Source organism: Cherax quadricarinatus, chromosome 17 (assembly GCF_038502225.1).
Source record: "Cherax quadricarinatus isolate ZL_2023a chromosome 17, ASM3850222v1, whole genome shotgun sequence".
Classification (NCBI taxonomy): Eukaryota; Metazoa; Arthropoda; class Malacostraca; order Decapoda; family Parastacidae; genus Cherax; species Cherax quadricarinatus.
Window position 1 is genome coordinate 23,270,885 of NC_091308.1, and position 18,444 is coordinate 23,289,328.

Here is an 18,444-nt window from a genome sequence, read left to right on the forward strand (position 1 = left end):
AAATTCAACACCCATATCCAACAAATAACAAAAAAATGTATCCAAAACAGTTGGGATCCTCTCTAAGATACGTTACTACGTACCACAATCAGCCCTACACACTATACTATTCACTCATCAATCCCTACCTCACCTATGCTATTTGTGCATGGGGATCAACAGCAGCAACTCGCCTAAAGCCAATAATAACCCAACAGATAGCCACAGTAAGAATTATCACACAATCCACTGCAAGACAACACACACCCCCACTCTTCAAAGACCTATTCTCTTGTATCACACACACGAAAAACAACCTAGACCTCCCCTCGACATCTGTGATTCCCCATAATTCACACTTACACTCGCTCAATTGACTATAAACATAGAAATACGCAATATAACTATTAACTAATGAATCTTAACTAGTCATAGCTAGAGAACATTCACACCTACTATTGTGCAATCTACATTTACAAAACCATAAACTCTACTTTTAACCCAGAACTAAAACAATTTCTTGATACAGTGGACCCCCGCATACCGTTGGCATCACATAACGATTAATCCGCATACCGCTTAAAAACCCGCTCACCGATTTTCGTCCGAGACGCGTCCAATGTGCGCCCTCAGCCAGCCTCACATGTGCCACCAGTGGCATTGTTTACCAGCCAGCCTCCGCGGTAACATCCAAGCATACAATCGGAATATTTCGTATTATTACAGTGTTTTCGGTGCTTTTTCTGGAAAATAAGTGACCATGGGCCCCAAGAAAGCTTCTAGTGCCAACCCTACAGCAATAAGGGTGAGAATTACAATAGAGATGAAGAAAAAGATCATTGATAAGTATGAAAGTGGAGTGCGTGTCTCCGAGCTGGCCAGGTTGTATAATAAATCCCAATCAACCATCGCTACTATTGGTGGTACAGCTGCTGCTGCTGCTGCTGCTGCTGCTGCTGCACTGTCAGCTGCTGCTGCTGCTGCTGCTGCTGTAGCATCGTCTGCTGCTGCTGTAGCATCGTCTACTGCTGCTGTAGCATCGTCTGCTGCTGCTGTAGCATCGTCTGCTGCTGCTGTAGCATCGTCTGCTGCTGCTGTAGCATCGTCTGCTGCTGCTGTAGCATCGTCTGCTGCTGCTGCTGCTGCTGCTGCTGTAGCATCGTCTGCTGCTGCTGTAACATCGTCAGTTGCTGCTGTAGTATCGTCTGCTGCTGCTGTAGCATCGTCTGTTGCTGCTGTACCACCGTCAGCTGCTGCTGTAGCACCGTTGGTGTGGCTTATTGAGAATACCAAGAAACAATTAACCCCAGAGGATTTGCCACCCAGGATAACCCAAAAAAGTCAGTGTCATCGAAGACTAACTTATTTCCATTGGGGTCCTTAATCTTGTCTCCCAGGATGCAACCCACACAAGTCGACTAACACCCAGGTGAACAGGGAAAATTGCCTGGAACTAGTGCTCATATTGGTGAATTTAAAGCCAGCAAAGATTGGTTTGAGAGATTTAAGAATCGTAGTGGCATACACAGTGTGATAAGGCCTGTTCTGGAAGAAAATGCCAAACAGGACCTACAGTACTCAGGAGGAAAAGGCACTCCCAGGACACTGTCTCATCAGTCATTGCTGCATCTTCAATAAAGGTAAGTGTCATTTATTCTTCATTTAGTAGACTAGTACATGCACAATATATACTGTGCATGTACTACTCTACTATTGTGCATGTATCCTTCTCTTTGTGTGTAGGAAAATGTATATTTCATGTGGTAAAAATTTTTTTTCATACTTTTGGGTGTCTTGCACGGATTAATTTGATTTCCATTATTTCTTATGGGGAAAATTCATTCACATACCGATTATTTCGCATAACAATGAGCCCTCTTGCACGGATTAAAATTGTTATGCAGGGGTCCACTGTACTTGCAACAGGACTCAGACATGACACCAGACAAAAATCCCTATGACATTCCCCGTGTCCGGCTAAACCTGTACAAAAATTAGACGTACATAAAAAGGCCTAGAATTTGGAACTCCCTACCTGAAAACTCTAGAACCGCCGCCTCAATCACCATTTTCAAAACTACCGTTAAAAAACATCTCCCTAACACATCCCATCATCAGTTAGCCAAATGAAAACCATCCAATTCTCTTTTTTGTATCTTGAACACATCCAAAACAATATAGACTTGCTCTCATTATCTGTAATTCCCCCATAATTTACATCTACACCCACCCGAATGATTGTAAACATACAATTCCTAATACAGTGGTCCCTCGCTTTTTGTAGTTCTCGGCAATCATAAATTTCGCCAATCATAGGGGTATTTTCGTATAAACATGGACTCGCTTTTCATAGGTTGACTCGTGAATAGTAATTCGTCCGGGACGTGTACGCACGGTGTGAGCCGGGGCGGCCTCCCTACCCAGCCAGTCTGGCATTGTTTACCAGTGAGTGAAGGTCCCCTCAAGTGCTCCTACGAAATATTTCATAATATTCCACTCATTTTAGTACTTGCAATTACTAAATAAGCTACCATGGCTCCAAAGAAAGCTCTTAGTGCCAAGCCTGTGGTAAAGAAGGTGACAAATGTGCACAGTGAAAGTCTTGGGCCATTTTAGGGAAGTGTTAAAGAGAAGCCAGAAACAGAGCTCTCTCCACAGTTACTTTGAGAGACAGGACTAGAGTGACTCTCAAGGTGGTCCTAGTGGCATTAAGAAACAGAGAAGAGAAGCAACCCCAGAGAAGCAATTGGTACCTGAGGTGTTGCTGGAAGGGGATTCCCCTTCCAAACTGTAAACAATCCAATCTCTCTCCTCCTCCAGTCTCCCATACACTAAGAAGAATCTCCAATAAAGGCAAGTGTTATGCTGTTAATGTTTCATTCATCATTTCCCATTGTATTGTTTATGCACTATATGTATATTTCATGTAAAAAAAACTTTTGTTTTAATACTTCTGGGTGTCAGGAACAGATTAATTGTATTTACATTATTTTTTATGGGGAAAATTTATTCGCAAATCGTAAATTTCGTTTATAGTAGCTCCTCCAGGAACGGATTAACCCTTTCAGGGTCCGTCCCGTAGATCTACGGCTTTACATTCAGGGTCCAAACCGTAGATCTACGCCATGAGCTCAGCTCACTCTGATAAACTGTGAGTGGTACATTTGGGCCTAGATATGAGAGAATACATCTATGTGGTATGTGTGCACCACATAAAACAGATCCTGCAGCACACTGTGTATAATGAGAGAAAAAAAATGAAATCATGATTTTTCGATTAAAACAGCAACTTTGCAGTGTTTTTTCGTATGTTTTTTATAGTTGTATTTGCGATTTCTTGGTCTCATTTGACAGAATGGAAGACATATTACAGAAATAGAGATGATTTTGATTGGTTTTAGCACTGGAAATGGCTTGAAACTGAGCTCAAAGTAGCAGAAATGTTAAATTTTTGCCGATATTCAAGAGTAAACAAACGACCTCACACGTCTAATACACGTCAGCTGTTGGGTCTAATATACATTCACAAATATGGTGATGATATTTATACAATTATTACAGTATTGCATAACAGTAAATCTTCTATTTTTTGGTGTGAATAAAAATTCATTATGTGAATAAAAAATCAAAATGGAATTTATTTGTAAAGCCTCAAAACATAACTAATGAACAGAGGAAATGTTAGTTTAGTGCCAGGAATGCCTACATTGTTCATTCTGGACCCTATTTTGAAATTGGAATATTTTGAACTTTGTGTTAAATTGGCCAAATTAACAATTTCCGATCACTTTATTTTGTAGTTGAAACAGTTGACTTGGCGATTTCTTGTGCTCAATCGATAGAATAGAAGTAATACTAGTGAAATAGCTAAGAATTTGGTTGATTGGAATAATGTAATTGGCCTAAAATGGGAGTCAAAGTCGGCAAAATCGCCGATTCGTAAATATCGCTGACACATCAAAATTCACGAGAGCATAATTTCGTCAATTTTCCACCAAATTTCGTACTTTTTGTTTTATTACCTTCACAAAAAGATTCTCTACGATTTCATAAGAAAAAATAACAAATTTTTTTTTGGAAAATTCTTGGACACTGGTGCGTGACTCCAGATTTGGGCCTTGGACCCTGAAAGGGTTAATTACGAAAAACGAGGGACCACTGTACATGTATAGCTATTGCCTACCATATCTTAAGTTAGTCCTATTAACCCTTTGACTGTCGCAACCCCAAATCCTGAAGTGTCCCCTAGTGTTGAAAAAAATTTTTTTGGAAAAAAAAAAAAATCATATGAAATGATAGAGAATCTTTTCCCGATGGTAATGACACCAAAAGTACAAAATTTGATCAAAAACTTACGGAATTACGCTCCTGCGAAGTTTGCAATCTCGGCAATGTACATGCATCGGCAATTTCACCGACTGAGCCCAATTTTCGGCAAATTCCATTGTTCCAGTTTATTTATTTATTTATTTATTTATTTATTTAGAAATTTTAGCATACATACAGAGGTACGAAAAAATACAGGTAAGAGCAGCATGCCAAAGCCACTTATATGCATAGCATTACGGGCTGGCTTACAATTAACTTAAGATTAACTAAGCAATGATGAAATCAGTGATAAGACATTATTGTAAACAGATAACTATAAAATACAAATGAGTATTACAAAGACAGGTCATATGGTTGCATGCATTGCTGTTCATTCAGTAGAATGGAGTATTCTGTTAGGTAGTGTATTTAAAAAAAATAACAAAGTTAGGTTTAACATTTGTGTGATATAATTGTGAGTAACATTTAGGATATACACTTTATATGGTTCAGTTATTCAGTATTTATTTGGTTTTGAGTGAGTAAGTGAACTTTGAGAAGAGACTTGAATTTATAAACAGGTAGTGTTTCTTTTATATTTACAGGTAATGAATTCCAGATTTTAGGGCCTTTTATGTGCATTGAGTTTTTGCAAAGCGTGAGATGGACACGAGGAACATCAAAGAGTGATCTGTGCCTTGTATTATGGTCATGTGTTCTGTCGAGGTTGGCAAGGAGATGTTTGAGGGGAGGGTTAATATCAGAGTTAAGTGTTCTATGTATGTAATAAGTGCAATAATAAGTATGGATGTTTTGTATGGTGAGTAGGTTGAGTGTTTTGAATATTGGTGGAGTGTGCTGCCTGTAGTGAGAATTTGTTATCATTCTAACTGCAGCCTTTTGTTGGGTAATTAGTGGTCTGAGATGGTTAGTTGTTGTTGAGCCCCATGCACAAATTCCATAGGTGAGATAGGGGTAAATAAGAGTGATAAAGGGCCAGGAGGGCTGACTGTGGAACATAGTACCGTATCTTCGATAGTATGTCTACAGTCTTGGAAATTTTCTTAGAAATTTGTTGTATATGTGTATGAAATTTGAGTCTATTATCGAGGTGGATTCCTAAGAATTTTCCCTCTGTTAGCTTTGTGATAGGTGATCCGTTTATCGTTATGTTAAGAGGTACATCTGTAGCTCTGCTACCAAACTGAATGAAGTAGGTTTTGTCAATGTTTAGTGTAAGTTTGTTAGTCCTCATCCAGGTAGATATTTTCTGTAATTCGGTGTTTACAGTATTGGCTAGCGTGACTGGGCTCGGGTGAGAGAAGACGTATGTGGTGTCATCTGCAAAAAGTGTGGGTTTGAGTAATTGCGAAGCATTTGGTAGGTCATTTATGTATAGGAGAAAGAGAAGAGGGCCAAGGACACTTCCCTGTGGGACACCAACTGTAATTGGTTGTGCGGAAGAGCTTGCCCCATTTGCGTACACATATTGGCTTCTGTTGCTGAGGTAAGACTTGAGGTAGTTGAGGGAGTGCCCTCTAATACCATAGTGTGACAATTTTACGTGGAGCAAGTCATGGTCAACTGTATCAAAAGCTTTACGTAAGTCAATGAAGATCCCCAGTGGGACTTCTTTTTTCTCTATTGCAGTGTATATATGTTCTAGCATGTGTATAATAGTTGATCAAACTCACAGCTATTTCTTTAGAACTCCATTTTTTCTATCAACCGAGTACAAGAAAACACCCATTTACCAATTTCAACTACCCAATAAAGTGGTCAGAATTTGTCAATTTGGTAAATTTCACACAAATTAAAAAAAGATACCAATTTCAAAATAGGGTCCAGAAAGTACAATGCAGACATTCTTGGCACTAAAATAATATATCCTCTGTTCATTAGTCACATCTCCAGGCCCCTCTTATATTAATCTTGCTTTCTGCGATTTTTTATTCGCACAAAAAATAGAAGATTTACTGTTATGTAGACTACTGCATTATTGTAAAAATAGCATAAATAATATCAGTGCACTAATGAAAGAATATTAGACTCCCCAGATGATGGGTATTGGACATGTGGTGAGATTTGCTTACTCTTGAACATTGGTAAAAATCAAATATTTCCGCTATTTTGAACTCAATTTCAAGATCATTTTCATCGTGAAACTAATCAAAATCATCTCTATTTCTGTAATATATTTTCCATTCTATCAAATGAGACCAAGAAAACGAAAATACAACCATAAATACTATAGGACAATACACCTCAAAGTCGGCATTTTAATCCAAAAACACGTTCAGTTTTTTTTTCTCGTTATGCACTGCATGTTGCAGGATTTTTATACAGTGCACACTGACCACACAGACTCATTCTCTCACATGTGGGCCTACCAGCTTTCTCCTGCTCGATCCGAAGCCACTAGAATTATTGAGTATATATACGTCTGAAACACTGGTTCGTAAGACGTACATATACGGCTGAAACAGTCAAAGGGTTAAACCTTAGGTTAATCCTAAGTTTGTCTACGATATTCTCCCAGTATGGCTTTAATAGAAACAATGCATCATGCCAAGAAAATTCTAATCCCATTACTAAATCTACCATTTTTAATATTAAATGATTTTGACTATCTAACTTTTTTAAATCTAATTATGAATGTACCAAACTGGGAAGGTAACTAATTATGGACCTACAGTGGACCCCCGGCTTACGATATTATTTCATTCCAGAAGTATGTTCAGGTGCCATTACTGAACAAATTTGTTTCCATAAGGAATATTGTGAATTAGATTAGTCCATTTCAGACCCCCAAACATACACGTACAAACGCACTTACATAAATACACTTACATAATTGGTCGCATTGGGAGCTGATCGTAAAGCGGGGGTCCACTGTATTATTATGCTCAAATGTACTGATCAAATATAACCTATATTAAAATAGCTTAAGAATTAGCATTAGTCTGCCCGAATTGCCTAGGCACAAGAGTGGCCATCTTTGTCATTCATACCTCATAACATGTAAACCACTCATTGTAAGCTTTACAAGGAAATATGTAAATGTTTGTATTTGTATCTCCAACTTCAAACAATATTCAACAATTTTATTCAATTGTTTAGAAGTAATAATCAAGCACTTCCTGTATTCTCTTGTGAACATCTTCAGAATGATAAACATCACAAGACTGTAACGACTCAAAGTTAATATCCTATTACAGTATTTTCACATTCATGAACAATCTGTTATGTATCTACAATTATTTTAAATAATATATTTTAATTCAATCACTTCATCTTAACGTCCAGGCTGGCAAGATTCTCGTTCCTTATGTTTATTTTTGAGTGCAGTTAATTAAGGTGGTCTCTTGAAACTGATGACTCCCTTGATTTATCTTTCTTACCAATGACTTTGAAGACCTCTGACCTAACCCTAAATTTCAATTGCTTCTCCAAGACCTTGTTTCACCAGACCTTGGGCTAATGGGAGCGTTTGAGGTTCCTGAACCTGTATTCCCTGGAACGCAGGCGGGAGAGATACATGATTATATACACCTGGAAAATCCTAGAGGGACTAGTACCGAACTTGCACACGAAAATCACTCACTATGAAAGGAAAAGACTTGACAGACGATGCAACATTCCCCCAATGAAAAGCAGGGGTGTCACTAGCACGTTAAGAGACCATACAATAAGTGTCAGGGGCCCGAGACTCTTCAACTGCCACCCAGCATACATAAGGGGGATTACCAACAGACCCCTGGCAGTCTTCAAGCTGGCACTGGACAAGCACCTAAAGTCGGTTCTTGATCAGCCGGGCTGTGGCTCATACGCTGGTTTGCATGCAGCCAGCAGTAACAGCCTGGTTGATCAGGCTCTGATCCACCAGGAGGCCTGGTCACAGACCGGGGCGCGGGGGCGTTGACCCCAGGAACTCTCTCCAGGTAAACTCCAGGTAATCTAAGTTACCCTTCAGGCACAGTCCTAGTAAACCTCTATATGAAGACCATTTCCTAGGAAGTAAGGAACAAGTAAAGAATTGAGAAACAATTGTATCTGACAATGTTATTCAAAGAACAGAGTAATGTTCAATGCAGCAAAGGCCAAGAAAATGACAGCAGATTATGAGACTATTCTAAACAAGAGAAGCAATGCCAATAAAGGTACTTTTCAAATCAACAGTGCTTTCACAATGCCAATGGTTCTTTGCTCACTGTGCCTTTCAAGGAGGGAGATATAGCAGATCTGGACAATGTGCAAAGGTAGTTTACTACCCACAGACTCAATAGTTTCTCAACTACTGCGAATGGCTTAAAGCATTTTGACTGTTTGCTCTATCCTAGAGAAAATGCCTGATACAATAATACAGTATATATACATGAAAATTTCTGAATTTGAGTGCATGGTCCCCAATCAGTACAGTGCCATAAAAAACACCCTAAAGTGAAAGGCATGGGGAAAAGTGTAGAAAAAACTATACAAAGCAAAGGCACCATAAACAATTAGAGAACAGCCAACATCCATGTTCCAAGACTTCAGCTTATTACCAACAAAAATTGGAAATCTTGCTGAAACATAGGAAGAAATTTTCAAACTGGATTACTATCTCCTACGTATTCACAATATAAGAGTGAACAAAGGAAGCGAAACGTGCATTGATGCACCTGAGAATCTCCATAATAACCATAAACCTATTGCCAAGAAGTGTGTACAGCTTCTTTAATGACATTACATAAGAACATAAGAACATAAGAACGAAGGAACACTGCAGAAGGCCTACTGGCCCATGCAAGGCAGGTCCAAGTCTCCTACCAGCTTAAGCCAATGCACCCAAACTAGTCAGGTCAGGTCACCTTAACTTAAGGGAGGAACACAGCAACCGACCTGGTAGCACAAGCTATCAGGTCCAACTCACACCCACCCACATCCACTCACGTATTTATCCAACCTATTTTTAAAGCTACACAACGTTCTGGCCTCTATAACTGTACTTGGGAGTTTGTTCCACTCATCCACAACTCTATTACCAAACCAGTACTTTCCTATATCCTTCCTGAATCTGAATTTTTCCAACTTAAAACCATTGCTGCGAGTCCTGTCTAGGCTAGATATTTTCAGCACACTATTTACATCCCCTTTATTTATTACTGTCTTCCATTTATACACCTCAATCATATCCCCCCTAATTCTACGTCTTTCTAGAGAGTGCAGATTCAGGGCCCTTAGTCTATCCTCATAGGGAAGGTTTCTGATACATGGGATCAACTTTGTCATCCTCCTTTGTACATTTTCCAGAGCATTTATATCCATTCTGTAATACGGTGACCAAAACTGTGCAGCATAATCTAAATGAGGCCTAACCAAGGATGTATAGAGTTGAAGAACAACCTGAGGACTCCTATTATTTATGCTTCTTGATATGAAGCCAAGGATTCTATTAGCGTTATTGCGAACACTTATGCACTGTTGTCTTGGTTTCAGATTACTGCTAACCAGAACTCCTAAATCTTTTTCGCAATCCGTAATATTAAGATCTACATTATTTAGTTTATATGTGGCATGGTTATTGTCCTGTCCAACATTTAGAACTTTGCATTTGTCTATATTAAACTGCATCTGCCACCTCTCCGACCACTGCATCAGTCTATTCAAATCTTCCTGGAGTGCTCTAATGTCCTCGTCAGAATAAATTCGACGGCCTATTTTGGTGTCATCTGCAAACTTGCTGATGTCGCTCTTTATGCCCTCATCTATGTCGTTTATGTATATTGTGAACAGCAGGGGGCCCAACACTGACCCCTGTGGAACACCGCTCGTGACGCTTCCCCACTCTGATTTCTCCCCATTTATGCAAACTCTCTGCTGCCTATTTGTCAACCATGCCTCTATCCAGGAAAAAATTTCTCCTCCTATTCCATGTGCCTTAATTTTCCTCAATAGTCTCTGATGTGGGACCTTGTCAAAAGCCTTACTGAAGTCCATATACACAATATCATATTCATTACCATGATCAACCTCCTCAAATACCTTAGTGAAAAAAATTAATAAATTCGTAAGACAGGAACGCCCCTTTGTAAAACCATGCTGAGATTCGTTGATTAATTTATGCTTTTCAAGGTGGCTACGAACTGCCTCGGCAATTATTGATTCCATAAATTTTCCCACTATGGAGGTTAGGCTTATTGGTCTATAGTTCGAAGCTAAGGACCTGTCACCTGCTTTGAAAATAGGTATCACATTTGCCATTTTCCACTTATCTGGCACCATGCCAGTTTGTAGTGATATGTTGAAAAGATTAGCCAAAGGTTTGCTAAGCTCCTCTTTACATTCCTTTAGAACCCTTGCATACAGTTCATCAGGGCCTGGGGATTTGTTAGGTTTTAATTTATCTATTTGCCTAAGGACCATGTCACTTGTGACTAATCGTGCACAGTTTATTATCGTCCTGTTCCACATAATTTATCATTTCTGGAATATCGCTGGTATCCTCCTGTGTAAAAACTGAGAGGAAGTATGTGTTAAAACTTCTACACATTTCCTTATCACTGTCAGTGAGCTGACCCGAGGAACTTTTGAGTGGGCCTATCTTGTCCCTGATCTTACTTCTGTATACCTGAAAGAATCCTTTTGGGTTAGTCTTCGAATCTCTTGCAACTTTAACCTCATAATCTCTTTTTGCTTTTCTAATTCCTTTTTTTATTTCTCTCTTTAACTGAATATATCGATTTCTTAATTGCCCCTCCCCTCTTTTGATTTGCCTATATATGCCTCTCTTTTGACCAATTAGATATTTTAATCTATTGTTCATCCATTTAGGATCATTTTTGTTTGATCTGATTTCCCTATTTGGAACATAATTTGACTGAGCAGCTAGAACTATGCCCTGGAAAGCGTCATATCGGCAACCATCACCACCTACCTGACCCTTAGTCAGGTCATTCCAGTTCAGCCCACCTAAGTAATTTTTCAGTCCTATGAAATCAGCCAAGCGGAAGTCAGGGACAGAGACTTGATTGCCATTATTAGGGGAATTCCATTACCATGAAAGACAAACCTTGTGGAACAGTGTACCAGTGTGCATATTCCTAGACTCTGGAAGACGTGGACATCCTCAAAGACACTATTCTTCAATCAAGATACCAATATCCGGGTGTAAGGGTCCGATACACAAACCCAGGTAAGTCTGTTCTGACGTACGTTGGTTTCAATTGACTGCATAGTTGAGAACTCACGTATGAGCTAAGCAGTACCATAAAACCCAATAATATGTGGGCTTTTTAGCCCAACACACGTGAGTATAGGATCCAGTCAATATTCAGTTATGAACATACTGACAACCCCCCCCCCAGGGGTAATTATACTCGTACATTTTTTCCACACAGCCCTTAGGAAGTGCATACAACATCTTCTCAGGGACAGTTGTACTCACCTAGTTGAGGTTACAGGGGTCGAGTCCTAGCTCCTGTCTTTCAAGTCCCATTACAGTCCATTATTTATTTAGACTTAGCTTGTAGCATTTCCCTAAGATGTAGCCAACTTGTGTATTGTTCCACTAAGGGTATTGTGTCTTTTTATTCTTTAATTATAATAATAAATCTTCATTTCTAAAAAAATAATTAAACTATGTAATTCTTAAAACTAATTAAGTTTTGCCCAAAATGCTGTGCATTCTTTGTATGAGCTTTCTGATTATTTTTTTTATATCCAGTAATTTGAAATAAACTCAATCTCAGTTAAATAAGTGGGGGAAGGAGAGGGTAAATAGAAACGAGGGGGGGGGGGGAGGCCAAGCCTTAGAACATCAAACTACTCAAATTACGAAGTGACTCACCATGAACCTGACCTCCAGGATAACCTCAACCAAGTGAGTGAAGCAGCAGACAGAGTGAGGCAGGTTGACACCACCTGGGAACAACCACTAACAAGACACAAGTTTTACGAGACAACAGGAAGCTGCCTTGGTACAGCTGGACCCCATCACATACCTCATCACCTCACCCCTCCCCCCCTCACACTCACACTCAACACCAGCCTCTCTCAAAGTGATTGACGCTCTACTACACGTTGCTCCCTCATCAACTCACCTCTACAGCTAGTTCAGAGGTGAAGCTGGCAATGAAATAATGTGTTTGTGTTGGAGGTTGTGAGTTGCTGCTGTCTAGTTCTTCTCTCTCCATGACATGTGTTTCATATACATTGATCTCTTATACATGATCTCCAATCAGACACCACATATTATGTCATATAAACCGATCAAAAATATCAAAATAAAATTTTCATACGTCATTCCAACCCTTACTTAATCTTTTAAATAATTAACTAAACAAGGAACATCTGCACTGACATATACCTAATATAACTTTTTTTTTTTTACATTTCTCCTTTTTAAATATTAATGACATTCAGATACCTAATTCATATATAGCACAGTAAACGCTATGGCATAGCTAGAAATAATTACATTTAATATTTAGTACAAAAATAATTTTTGGAATTATTGGCGGGATATTTGAATTTTTTTTTCTACCAAGCTTGAGAAAAGAGCCATGATTGATGATGTGATGGTGAAGTAATGATGCTGATGTGATGGTGAAGTAATGATGCTGATGTGATGGTGAAGTAATGATGCTGATGTGATGGTGAAGTAATGATGCTGATGTGATGGTGAAGTAATGATGCTGATGTGATGGTGAAGTAATGATGCTGATGTGATGGTGAAGTAATGATGCTGATGTGATGGTGAAGTAATGATGCTGATGTGATGGTGAAGTAATGATGCTGATGTGATGGTGAAGTAATGATGCTGATGTGATGGTGAAGTAATGATGCTGATGCGTTGATGACAAAATAATGTGCCGATAATGTAATGATGTGGTGAGCTGATATAATTCAATTCAATTCAATTCAATTCCAAGTTTATTCTCTATAAGGATTACAATGTTGAATTTACAGAATTTGGTTATTGTGTGGTTTACATGTAGTTAGTTAGTTAAAGATTAGCCGGTATTCTCCCGGCCCGGGCCTTGTCCAAGTGGTGGCCCGGCCTTGGCTCCCTCTTTAGGGAGTGTCTGAGACCTAAATCTCCCATGGGAGGAGGCACAAGTACCTCCTCATCTTTGGGACCAACTGTCCCCAGGCCTAGCCACAAGCTAGGCCTCTCTGGTCTGTCATCCCCGCCCCAAGGGGGCTAATGGGAATGACAGTCTTGTGAGCTAAAGGCTCGGGCTCAGGCACCTACCCTACCCTAGAAGGGTTAGGCATGGTGCCGATGACATGTAGTTAAATAATGATTACAGAGTGTACCACTAGAACGCCTAGCATGGCTAGGCATTTCGGGCAGACTTAGTTTAATTCTTTATTTTAAAATATTACAAATTATGAGGTAAGTTGGTATTATGGCTAAGTGACTAAATACTAGTTTGTGAGTTTAGCAATGTGAATGCTTTTGTTTTGGCACAGTACATAGTTTCAGTATTGGAGTATCACAGGATTCATTATTTTAAGATTGAGATTAATATTTCTGTTTATGGTCAAATGGGTGAGTGAGTGTAAGTGTGAAATGTTGATGTAATGTCATGAAGTGTTCGTGTAAGGATGATGTGCTGACGATATAGTGATAATGATGGTACAGTGATGATGTGATAATGATTTAATGATGTTGATGATATAATAACGATGGTACTTATATAATGGTGTGCTCACCCTCGTATTGTAGATAGTCTTAATGACCCTCGTGTAGTAGATAGTCTTTTTAGTATGATAATAAGATGTTATCTTCATTATAGAATAATAAGAAAATATTATAACCTTTATATTATAATAATAAGGTAAAAGGACCCCAATGGAAATAAATCACTCTGTCTGACTTTTTTGGGTTATCCCAGGTTCTCTACACATATGCTGCTATGTATGATAATTCTATATAACTGTATTTGTGTACACCTAAATAAGCTTACTTATTTACTTACTTACTCACATGAGATTTCAACTTAAATCTACTACATGACTAGGACCCACAAGTAACTGAATTCACAAACACTATGAGTAACTGCTTGTTGCTACCAGATTTAGATTTTGCCACCGAAGTGGCTAGTTTATTGTGCACCCCATATCCATCCTGTGGACGGTAGCGCGAGAGCATATGGATACACAAAAGGCCTAGGAACTAGGCCCCAAAGGGTTAACAGGAATACATATGGATTTATATCTACATATCTATAGTTCACTTATCTGTTACAAGCAAATTTAGGAAATTTGCTTAGTATATCTGGTATCTTATTTTCATTAATAAGATATCTTGACATGTCACATAGGTTATTATACTGTCTGTCTCTGTATTCCTCAATAAGTGGACAATTAAGCACATAGTGTTCAAGAGAGTGACCATATGCCTGATCACATAATTTACATTTAGTTTGATCATCATCTGTGTGTCTCCCAAACTGCCAGAAGTACTTGTAACCAAGCCTAAGCCTGGCCACTACAACATCAGTCAGTCTGTTCACATTGCAAGTTGCTCCATAAACATACTTATCTACGTTCATGTTATCATAGTGGGTTATAGATCTACTCAGGCTTCTAACTGCATTCCTATAACAATCATCTTCATTATTTACTTCTCTCCTAATATTATTCCTAATGCTAGACACAGTTATACCAAAGTTATATTCTACGTTCTCCTTCTGGATACTCTTCTTGGCTAACATATCAACTTTATCATGAAGGAGTAATCCAATGTGTGATGGGATCCATAGCAATTGTACATTAATTCCTTTGTCCCTAATTTTTGAGTATCTATACCTGGCTTCCCCAATGAGCATGTTGTTGGAGTCATTATATGAGCCAAGAGCCTTCAATGATGACATAGAATCAGTAATGATGATAGAGTCAAGCTCAGTGTCATAGGTTAGCTTTAGCGCCATTAGGATTGCAAACAATTCAGTTTGCAGTGTAGACGCCCAGTTGTTAATTCTTATGCCTAACTCAACAAATTTATTATCGTTCTTAACTAGGGAGGTGGCAACAAGAGCAGATGCAGCCCTGCCAGAAGACTCCTGTTTAGATCCATCAGTGTATATAACTTGTGATAACTTATTACTACCAGCTAGGCGAAAAATTTCTTCTTGAGCAGTTGCTCTAACAAGAGATTTAAGGAAGGGATTACTAGCAATGAGCTTCTTGGGAGGGACTTGTAGGTATGTGATATTAAATGAACACATCTTCCATGGAGGGGTGAAATGCTCTTGTTGCCTACAGTGATACAGTTCATGCAGGTTATAAAACTTAATGCAATTGCACGTTTTCACAATCCATTTAGATCTGTGTGTATTTACCTCTAGACACTTGGTAAGATTCACTGTGACAGTGTCTGGTTCGTTTCTCAACATTCTAATACCGAGTACAGTGTTAATTTCAACAATCCTATCACTGATTCTAGAAATACCAAGCTCCTTCCTCATGTTAAGAACTTTTGTAGATCTGGGACAGCCAAGAATAGTCCTGAGAGCTTCATTTTGCATTAACTCCAAGGGTCGGAGGGAACTTTCTCTAGCTAATATCAACATGGGAGCAGCATAATCAATTAAGGACCTAACATAGGCTATGTACATCATTCTCACGATTCTCACATTAGCACCATAGTTGGGATTGTAGCCAGCAACAGCTTTGAGAGCATTTAGCCTAGCTTTGCATTTCTTGTTTAGTTGTGGTATAGTGGATTTGTTAAAGGGTACATCTACACCAAGATATCTGTAAGTTTTAACGTAGCTAATGATTTCACCCTGCAAATAGATGGGTGGGGGATGTCGTTTGCTTGTTAATATCTTTGTTTTAGAGGAAGATATTATGAGGCCTAGTCGATTACAAATTGCTTGAACTTCATTAAGAATGGTATTCATCTTCTTATGCCCTGTTGTATGGATCATGATATCATCAGCATAGCTTATAGCTATATGTTTAGGTGAGGCAGGTAGAGCATTTAGGAGAGCATTAATCAGAATATTAAATAGCATGGGACTAAGAACTCCTCCCTGCGGTGTACCTAAAGACATTTCTTTAGAATCACTTCTGAAGCCTTGGTAAAGGACAGAGGATACTCTATTTGACAGGTATCCTATTATCCAGCAGAGTAAGCTACCACCAATATTCATTTTGGCTAGTTCATGTAGTATAACTGTTCTGTTTGCAATATCAAATGCAGATTTTAGATCAAGAAAAGTGGTAAAACTAGTAGAGGTGTGTGCAGTGAGAAAGGTGGAAATACAGTTCTGCACACTTTTACCTTTCATGAACCCATAGAGGTAGGGGGAAAGTTGATGTCTGATTCTGTAGTACAGTCTGTTAAGCATCATTCTTTCAAAAGTTTTGCAAAGACAACTAGTTAAGGAGATCGGCCTAAATGTATCAGGCTGTTGGGGCTTAGGGATAGGCACAATGAGACTATTGGTCCAGGAAGTAGGAAGAACGCCCTCAATGTAACTGAGATTATACAGTGCCAACAAAGGGTTATCAGGCACGTGCCTTAGAGTTCTGAGAATATCATAGGTTATACCATCCTCTCCAGGAGCAGTTGATCGACCTTTGGTTAATGCATTATCTAATTCATACTCGGTAAAGAGGCAATCACTCTCATCAATATTTTGGCTCATAAAATTAATCAGTTTCAACATTTCTTCAGAAGTACTCTCTAAATTTTTTCTAATATGAGATGGAAGGCTTTCATGCCTGGATGTTTTGGCCCAGTCATTTATGAGGTCATTTGCTTTTTCAAGAGGAAAGGGATGAGCAACATTGCCAGTCTTTTTCCTGGTTATTTTATTTATACCTTTCCAAGCCAAACTCAAAGGGGTGGACCTATTTAATCCACTAACAAACTGTTCCCATTCCTGTTGCCTAAGTTCTTCCTTTCTATTCCTTGCATTTGTTAGTGCAGCTTGGAACGTTCTGAGCAGGTCTGGGGTTCTACATTCACGGTATGCTTTACCAATCCTCCTAGCTGCATGTGTTAGATTGCGCAGCTGTGGATCATTATAGTATTTACATTGGTTTTTATTGTTATTTATAGTGGAGGGTCTTTGTTTTCTATTCCTGCCCACTTGATCTGTGAGAACACTCTCAATAGTGGTAATTAAATCATCATTAAATTTCTAAATGAGCATGATAATGTTCGAATTGTGGGCACTACTGAGCCTACTCACATATATGGTAGAATACTAGATCTGTGCCTTGGATTTAATATATTATAGTTGATGATCTTCTATCTGATCACTTCCCAAGACTAACAACTGTCAATCTTGATCACATCTCCAGCAATCAAGGAGCTAAATACAGAAGGAGGAAACTTATTCTCAAACCAGAACACAGAGACAACTTTATTAACCACTTGGATCAATGGTATAAGAATTACGAGCCCACTGGCACACAAAAATTTAATTGTTGCTACCAACAATATCAAAACCTACAAGAATCTCTGAAACCAGTATCTCTATATTAGACCACATCTGGACTAACACCATATCCCCTTTAAAATCAGGCATGATCACAGACTACACCACAGACCACTACCCTACCTTTCTCATAACCAACCTAGGTAAATTGCCCCAAGACACTACTAAAGTTACCTTTAGACTACATAACGAGACAGCTGTTAATAACTTTATAACAGCTATGAATAATGTCGACTGGCATAATGAGTTGGAAACATATGCAGATATGAATGAATGTATTAATAATTTTCTAAAAAAAAAAAAACACTACCTCCATAGTAAGCATTGCCCTAAAAACTAAACTAAACAGATCACAGCTAAGAGACTGAACAGTCCCTGGCTAACACCCAGCATCCTTAAATCCATTAACACAAAGCTCCTATATGAAAAAGAGTATAGCATCGGTCAAATAACTAGAGACCATTCTAAATGTTACTAGTCAGTCCTTACCAGTCTGATAAGAGGGTCAAAAAAATTGTATTATGAAAACAGATTACATAACATAAAAGGTGATATGGAAAAGACCTGGAAAACCCTATCCGAAATTCTAGGAACTAAAAAAATATCCAAAAACAAAACAATAAAATTAACCAAATCAAACGAACCCCCTACTCTCACCAACTGAAGCAGCAAACAGACTCAATGTTTTCTTCTCCACCATAGGAAATAATCTAGC

The 18,444-nt window shown here is 38.7% G+C and overlaps 1 protein-coding gene across 3 annotated transcripts in view; it reads right to left on the reverse strand.

The window, feature by feature from the left end:
• The window catches only part of LOC128686366 (armadillo repeat-containing protein 7), a 40,147-nt gene extending 27,653 nt beyond the window's left edge, over positions 1-12,494 (reverse strand). Inside the window, exon 1 of one of the 3 annotated variants that reach the window (XM_070085868.1) lies at positions 12,369-12,494. The gene's annotated coding sequence lies outside the window, so the exon portion shown is untranslated. Of the gene's footprint in view, positions 1-12,115; positions 12,260-12,303; positions 12,323-12,368 lie in introns of those variants that run through there. The other 2 variants (XM_070085870.1, XM_070085869.1) reach the window with 2 other exon arrangements.
• Between the last annotated feature and the right edge of the window lie 5,950 nt (positions 12,495-18,444).